Source organism: Micromys minutus (genome assembly GCF_963924665.1).
Source record: "Micromys minutus genome assembly, chromosome: 1".
NCBI lineage: Eukaryota > Metazoa > Chordata > Mammalia > Rodentia > Muridae > Micromys > Micromys minutus.
Genome location: NC_137969.1, coordinates 207,168,973 through 207,178,053, shown reverse-complemented (window position 1 = coordinate 207,178,053; position 9,081 = coordinate 207,168,973).

Genomic DNA, 9,081 nt, shown 5'->3' with positions numbered 1-9,081 from the left:
GTAACTGATAGTTTTGCTAGATATAATAACCTGCTTGACCTTGTGTTCTCTTGAGGTGTGTATGATGTCTGTCCATGATCTTCCAGCTTTCATAGTCTCTGTTGAGAAGTCTAGTGTAATTTTGATGTGTCTGCCTTTATATGTTAATTGTCCTTTTTACCTTTGTGCTTTTAGTATTCTTGCTTTGTTTTAAATGTTTGGTGTTATCTACAGATTCAATGCAATCCCCATCAAAATTCCAACCCAGTTCTTCATGGAATTGGAAAGATCAATGTGCAATTTCATATGGAATAACAAAAGACCTAGAATAGCGAAATACGTCCTCAACAACAAAAAAACATCTGCGGGAATCACTATCCCTGACCTCAAGCTATATTACAAGGCAATTGTGCTGAAAACTGCATGGTCCTCGTACAGAAATAGGCATGTGGATCAATGGAATAGAATAGAAGATCCAGAAATGAGCCCTCATGTATATGGTCACCTGATTTTTGACAAAGGAGCAGTAAACATTCAAAGGAAAAAGGACAGCCTATTCAACAAATGGTGCTGGTCCAACTGGCACTCAGCATGCAAAAGAATGAAAATAGACCCGTTCTTATCTCCTTGTACAAAGCTCAAGTGTAAGTGGATCAAAGATCTCCACATTAAACCAGATACACTGAAACTATTAGATGAGAAAGTAGGGAAAACCATAGAACACATAGGTACAGGAGAAAATTTCCTGAACAAAACACCAATGGCTCAAGCTCTAAGGTCAAAGATTAACAAATGGGACTTAATGAGATTGCAAAGTTTCTGTAAGGCTAAAGACATCATCAAGAAAACAAAACGGCAACCAACAGAATGGGAAAAGATCTTTACCAACCCCACATCAGATAGAGGCCTAATATCCAAGGTGTACAAGGAACTCAAAAAGCTAGACACCAGAGAATCAAATAACCCTATTAAAAAATGGGGTACAGAGCTAAACAAAACGTATTCAGTTGAGGAACACCGAATGGCCGAGAAACACCTGAGGAAGTGCTCCACATCCTTAGCCATCAGGGAAATGCAAATCAAAACAACCCTGAGATTCCACCTCACACCAGTCAGATTGGCCAAGATCCAAAACTCAGATGACAGCAGATGCTGGCGAGGCTGCGGAGAAAGAGGAACACTTCTCCACTGTTGGTGGGGTTGCAAGCTAACACAACCACTCTGGAAATCTGTCTGGCGATACCTCAGAAAATTGATATAGTACTACCTGAAGACCCAGTTATTCCACTTCTGGGCATATACCCCAGAGACACTTTAACACACAACAAAGATATATGCACCACAGTGTTCATAGCGGCTCTATTTATAATAGCCAGAAGCTGGAAGGAACCCAGATGTCCTTCAGTAGATGAATGGATAAAAAAATTGTGGTACATATACACAATGGAATACTACTCAGCCACCAGAAACAATGACTTAAGCAAATTTTTAATAAAATTACTGCATCTAGAGAATATCATCCTGAGTGAGATAACCCAGTCACACAGACATAATATGCAGTCACTGATATTGGGATGCTAACCCCAGAGGCTTGCACTCCCCCAGAAACAACTCACAGACTGTATGAAGTCCAAGAAATAAAGAAAACAAAAAAATATACATATATCTACAAAACAAGAAGACTTTGACTATTTCCATGTTGCGTTTTGTTTTGCATGTACTCTACTCTTATTGTAACTATTAGGTTTTCAATGCATACTGTCAAGCCCTTGAAAAAAATTAAGTACTGACTAAAAAAATATATTCATATGGTTTTATGCAAAAGAAAAATTTGATAGTATTGTTTCATATGTACTTTATGCTCATTCTAACTAATAATAATAACTCAATGTATACTATCAAACCTTTTTTAAAAAATCAAGTACTGACAAAAAATATATTCATATAGTTTTATGCAAAAATGCTTTTAAAATCTATACATTTATGTCTGTTTTTTAAATAAAGTTGTTTAATTTTTTAATTTGTTTAAAAAAATAAAAAAATAAATAAATAAATGTTTGGTGTTTTGACTGTTATGTGCTGGCAAGAATTTCTTTTCTGGTCAAATAATCTATTTTGAGTTCTGTAGGCTTCTTGTATGTTCATGGTCAACTCTGTCATTTGGTTGGGAAGTTTCTTTTATGATTTTGTTGAAGATATTTAGTTGGTCTTTTAGTTTAGAGTCTTTGCTTTTTTCTAAACCTATTAACCTTAGGTTTGATCCTCTTATTGTGTCCTGGATTTCCTAGGGATTTGGGTTAGAAGCTTTTCTATATTTGTATTTTCTCTGACTGACGTGTCAATTTTTTCTATATGTTCTGCCACTGAGGTTCTCGCTTCCGTCTCTTGTATTCTGTTGCTTGCATCTATGACTTCTGATCTCTTTCCTAGGTTTTCTATGTCTTGGGTTGTGACTTTTTTTTTTTAAACTATTTTTATAGCTTCTATTTCCATTTTCAATTCTTTCACTTCTTTGTCTGTGTGTGTTTCTGTAGCTCATTAAGAGTTTCCTCTTAAAGAGCTTCTACTTGTTTAAATGTGTTATCTTTTAATTCAGTAATTGAGCTATTCATTTGCTTCTTGAGGCCCTCCATCATCATCATGAAGTATGATTTTAATGTCCAATTCTTGTTTTTCTGGTATGTTAGCATATCCATTATTTGCTATAGTAGGAGAACTAGATTTTGATGTTGCCAGGTTGTCTTGGTTTCCATTTCTTAAGTTCTTGCACCTGCCTCTTGCCATATTTTTTCTGTGATGCTTGGTGATCTCTGTGTCTCAGTCTGCAGCTTGTCTCTCCTGTAGGTCTGTGGGTCCATGGGCTTAGGAGGGAGATTGTTCCTCGGTGTTCATCTTTGTGGGTATGTTGTGAATTCTGATAGCAGTGGTTGGTTCTGACTTTGAGCAGGAACCATTTGTTCCCAGGCTATGTTCTTAGTTCTTGGGTTATTAATGATTTAAGGTTTAGGTGTACCCCACTCTGAGGGTGCTATACAGGTATTTTTTTCCTAAGGACTGAGGCTTCCACTTTTTGGCCTTTTTTTTTTTTTTTAAGCTTCATATGATCTGTGAGTTTATTTCTTGGGTATTCGGAGCTTTCTGGGGCTAGTATCCACTTATCAGTGACTGCATATTATGTCTGCTCTTTTGTGACTGGGCTATCTTACTCAGAATAATATTCTCTAGATATATCCATTTTCCTAGGAATTTCATAAAGTCATTGTTTCTAATAGCTGAGTAGTACTTCATTGTGTAAATATGCTACAATTTTTGTATCCATTCATCTACTGAAGGATATCTGGATTTTTTCCCAGCTTCTGGCTATTATAATTAAGGCTGGTATGAACATGGTAGAATATCTCTTTAGCATTGAGTGGAACTTAATAAGCCTCTTTTGCCCTACCCATGCTATCATTTTTGTTAGGCTGATGTTTCGCAAGTCTTGAGCATGCCGTCGCAGCAACTGTGTTACATACCAGATTCTGCATTCTCTGTCAGACTGTGCTGTCTTCTCTGATTGTGACACACATCTGTAAAAAATGTTGGAATAAAGATATTTGTTGTATTAGTTCCTTTTCTATTGCCATGATAAGCCTGATGAGCAAAGTCTTAAGAGACAATAAAAAGGCAACATATAAAAGAAAATATTTGATTAAATTTATTTATAGAGTTAGTGTTCACAACAGCAGACAGAAGGCACGACTATTAAAAAAAACTCACAACTCAGATCTCAAAACTGCAATTTCAGGGCAGAGAACATATGGGAAAAAGCAAAGACCTTTTGAAGCATCTGAGTAACACCTCCTCCAGCAACCTCACAGTTTCTAAACATACCCAAACAGTTCTATGAACTGGGAATCAAGCATTTAAATAGAAAGGGTTGTGGAGGTCATATCTAACTCACCACATAATAAGTTGAGGTAAGTCAACGTTTTTTGGTCGACTGTATCATTTGACACATAGCATTTTTATTTAACATTTCAATGGGAACAATTTATGACTTGTCAAACTATACTTCAGATGTTTGTAATCTATTGACTTAATAGATGAAATGTCATATTTCTAAAATGTAATATAAAAATTTGACAATTAATAAGCATTGAGGATTATAATTAAGATGCTGGGGAAAGAAAGGTCATTTTTGAGGGGAAAAACAAATAAACAAACAAAAAAACTAACTGGTACATCTTCACACTACAAGTTGCAGTGCTTCTAGTGAGCTAAAAATTCACTGTTATTTGTTTCAAATTGTTTCTACTTATTGGCTCTTAAGAAATAATAATGTCTTATTTTTAGATAAGAACAGATTTTTCACATAAAGTTAAAAGTTCCCAATTTCTATCTTTTGAGTCTTTTAAGGAAGAATATGGCAGTTAAAATAAGATGGCTCTGACTTTCAGTCAGATTAGTCTATGACCGTCCAGAAGATTGCAGAGACATACAGAACCTGTGAAGGGCTTATTTCCAGGTAAGCATCAAAATGAAGTCCAATAGTAAAGGAGAGTTACAGGAGAATTCCCTTCACTGTCAGTCATTGTGAAATAGACACATTAGTTCTGAATTTATGAAAGGCTATAAGAAAACCTTCTTCTGGTATAATTATTAATTTGTTTCATGGCACAATTGATGGGATTTTATGTGATTCTTTTATGCCACCTCCAAAGTATTACAACTCTTTCTGTTTTACTTGGTTTCACATATAAAAACAAGCAAACAATGCTAATTTATCTTTGCCTTATAGAATATTAATTATGTAAATAAATTATTTATATTTTCTATGGAACTAAATGTAAATCTAAATTAAACTGGTCTTTTTTTTTTTTTTTTTTCCTTCTATTTTAATTCAGCTCCAAAGGTTGAATCCAGGTTTTTCTTTTCCTTTGAAATATTCTCATGTTCTTTTTTTTTTTTTTTGTCTTCAAAACAAGATTTATTTTTTTTTAACATGAAAATACATGGAAAATACATTGGTCTCTTATCTGTTACAAATAAGACTCAAATTATTAATCATAACAAGAAGTGTTTCTTGAGATATTTCCATCTACACAAAAGACTAACAGCTTATTATTTTTTTTAAAAGATTTTAAACATTTTTTGCTTAAAATTATACATTTTTGTCAGTACTGTTTTTTCAGACATTAAAATAAATTTTACATAAAACCATGTGAATATGTTTTTTAGTCAGTACTTGATTTTTTTCAAGGGCTTGACAGTATGCATTGAAAACGTACCAGTTGCAATAAGCGTAAAGTACATGCAAAACAAAACGCAACATGGAAATAGTCAAAGTCTTCTTGTTTTGTGAATATATGTATAGTTTTTGTTTTCTTTATTTCTTGGACTTCATACAGTCTGAGAGTTGTTTCTGGGGGAGTGCAAGCCTCTGGGGTTAGCATCCCACTATCAGTGACTGCATATTATGTCTGTTCTTTTGTGACTGGGTTATCACACTCAGGATGATCTTCTCTAGATGCAGCCATTTTCTTAAGAATTTGGTTAAGTCATTGTTTCTGGTGGTTGAGTAGTATTCCATTGTGTATATGTACCACAATTTTTGTATCCATTCGTCTTCTGAAGGACATCTGGGTTCCTTCCAGCTTCTGGCTATTATAAATAGAGCCGCTATGAACATTGTGGTGCATATATCTTTGTTGTGTATTAAAGTGTGTCTGGGGTATATGCCCAGAAGTGGAATAGCTGGGTCTTCAGGTAGTACTATATCCAATTTTCTGAGGTATCGCCAGACAGATTTACAGAGTGGTTGTATTAGCTTGCAACCCCACCAACAGTGAAGAAGTGTTCCTATTTCTCCGCAGCCTCGCCAGCATCTGCTGTCATCTGAGTTTTGGATCTTGGCCAATCTGACTGGTGTGAGGTGGAATCTTAGGGTTGTTTTGATTTGCATTTCCCTAATGGCTAAGGATGTCGAGCACTTCCTCAGATGTTTCTCGGCCATTCGGTGTTCCTCAACTGAAAATGATTTGTTTAGCTCTGTACCCCGTTTTTTAATAGGGTTATTTGATTCTCTGGTGTCTAGCTTTTTGAGTTCCTTGTACACCTTGGATATTAGGCCTCTATCTGATGTGGTGTTGGTAAAGATCTTTTCCCATTCTGTTGGTTGCCGTTTTGTTTTCTTGATGATGTCCTTAGCCTTACAGAAACTTTGCAATCTCATTAAGTTTCATTTGTTAATCTTTGACCTTAGAGCTTGAGCCATTGGTGTTTTGTTCAGGAAATTTTCTCCTGTGCCTATGTGTTCTAAGGTTTTCCCTACTTTCTCATCTAATAGTTCCAGTGTATCTGGTTTAATGTGGAGATCTTTAATCCACTTACACTTGAGCTTTGTACAAGGAGATAAGAACGGGTCTATTTTCATTCTTTTGCATGTTGAGTGCCAGTTGGACCAGCACCATTTGTTGAATAGGCTGTCCTTTTTCCATTGAATGTTTACTGCTCCTTTGTAAAAAATCAGGTGACCATATACATGAGGGCTCATTTCTGGATCTTCTATTCTATTCCATTGATCCACTTGCCTATTTCTGTACCAGTACCATGCAGTTTTCAGCACAATTTCCTTGTAATATAGCTTGAGGTCAGGGATAGTGATTCCCGCAGATGTTTTTTTGTTGTTGAGGATGGATTTCGCTATTCTGGGTCTTTTGTTATTCCATATGAAATTGCACATTGATCTTTCCAATTCCATGAAGAACTGGGTTGGAATTTTGATGGGGATTGCATTGAATCTGTAGATTGCTTTTGGTAGGATGGCCATTTTTAAGATGTTGATCTTTCCAATCCATGAGCATGGGAGTTCTTTCCATTTTCTGAGATCCTCCTCAATTTCTTTCTTTAGAGGTTTGAAGTTCTTGTCATACAGGTCCTTTACTTCCTTAGTTAGAGTCACACCAAGGTATTTCATAGTTTTTGTAACTATTGTGAAGGGTACCTTTTCCCTAATTTATTTCTATACATGTTTGTCTTTTGAGTATAGGAAGGCTACTGATTTGTTTGAGTTAATTTTGTATCCGGCCACTTTGCTGAACTTGTTTATCAGCTGTAGGAGTTCTCTGGTGGAATTTTTGGGGTCACTCAAGTACACTATCATGTCATCGGCAAAGAGTGATGTTTTTATCTCTTCCTTTCCGATTTGTATCCCCTTGATCTCCTTTTGCTGTCTAATTGCTCCAGCCAGGACTTCCAGTACTATGTTGAATAGGTAGGGAGAGAGTGGGCAGCCTTGTCGAGTCCCTGATTTTAGTGGGATTGCTTCAAGTTTCTCGCCATTAAGTTTGATGTTGGCTGTTGGTTTGCTGTATACTGCTTTTATTATGTTTATATATGGGCCTTGGATTCCTGTTCTTTCCAGGACTTTTAACATGAAGGGGTGTTGGATTTTGTCGAATGCTTTCTCAGCATCTAGTGAGATGACCATGTGATTTTGGTCTTTAAGTTTGTTTATATGGTGGATTACATTGATGGATTTCCTTATGTTAAACCATCCCTGCATCCCAGGGATGAAGCCTACTTGGTCATGATGAATGATGGTTTTGATGTGTTCTTGGATTCGGTTTGCAAGGATTTTGTTGAGTATTTTTGCATCAATGTTCATAAGTGAGATTGGTCTGAAGTTCTCTTTCCTTGTAGGGTCTTTGTATGGCTTAGGTACGAGGGTTATTGTAGCCTCAAAAAATGAGATGGGTAATATTCCATCTGATTCTATCTTTTGGAATAGCTTGGCGAATATTGGTGTTATATCCCCAATAAATGTCTGATAAAATTCTGCACTGAACCCGTCTGGACCTGGGCTTTTTTTGGTTGGGAGGCTTTTGATGACTTCTTCTATTTCTTTAGGTGTTATAGGGTTATTTAGATGGTTTACTTGTTCCTGGTTCAACTTTGGGACCTTGTATCTGTCTAGAAATTCGTCCATTTCCTCCAGATTTTCCAATTTTGTGGAGTATAAGTTTTTGTAGTAGGATCTGATGATTTCTTGAATTTCTTTAGTTTCAGTTGTTATGTCACCACATTCCTTTCTGATTTTGTTAATTTGGATACTCTCTCTTTGCCCTTTAGTTAGTCTGGCTAGGGGTTTATCAATCTCGTTGATTTTCTCAAAGAACCAACTCTTTGTTTTGTTGATTTTTTCAATGTTTTTTTTTTTTGTTTCTATTTGGTCTATTTCTGCCCTAATTTTGATTATTTCTTGCCGTCTACTCTTTTTGGGTATATCTGCTTCCTTTTGTTCTAGTGCTTTTAGCTGTGCTCTCAGCTTGCTGATGTGAGCTCTCTCCAGTTTCTTCTTGGAAGCACTTAGGGCAATGAGTTTTCCTCTTAATACTGCTTTCATTGCATCCCATAGGTTTGGGTATGTTGTGTTTTCGTTTTCGTTGAATTCTAGAAAATCCTTAATTTATTTCTTTATTTCTTCTTTGACCCTGCTATCCTTTAACAGAGTGTTGTTTAGTTTCCATGTGTATGTGGGCATTTTGTTGTCTTTGTTGTTGTTAAAGACCAGCCGTAGACCATGGTGATCTGAGAGGATGCATGGGAGTATTTCAATCTTCTTATATCGATGAAGGCTCGTTCTGTGTCCAATTATGTGGTCAATTTTCGAGAAGGTGCCATGGGGTGGTGAGAAGAAGGTGTATTCTTTTACTTTAGGATAGTATGTTCTGTATATATCTATTAATTCTAGTTGGTTCAAAGTCTCTGCTAGTTTTGCAGTGTCCTTGTTCAGTTTCTGTTTCCCTGATCTGTCCATTGGTGAGAGTGGGGTGTTAAAGTCTCCCACTATTATTGTTTGGGGTGAAATGTATTTTTTGAGCTTTAGTAGAGTTTCTTTTATGAATGTGGGTGATTTTTTATTTGGAGCATATATGTTAAGGATTGAGAGTTCCTCCTGACAGATTTCCCCGGTAATGAGTAAAAAGTGTCCTTCTTTATCTTTTTTGATAACTTTTGGTTGAAAATTTACTTCATTCGATATTAGAATAGCCACTCCAGCTTGCTTCTTGGAGCTGTTTGCTTGGAAGTTTTTTTCCCAATCTTTTACTCTGAGATAGT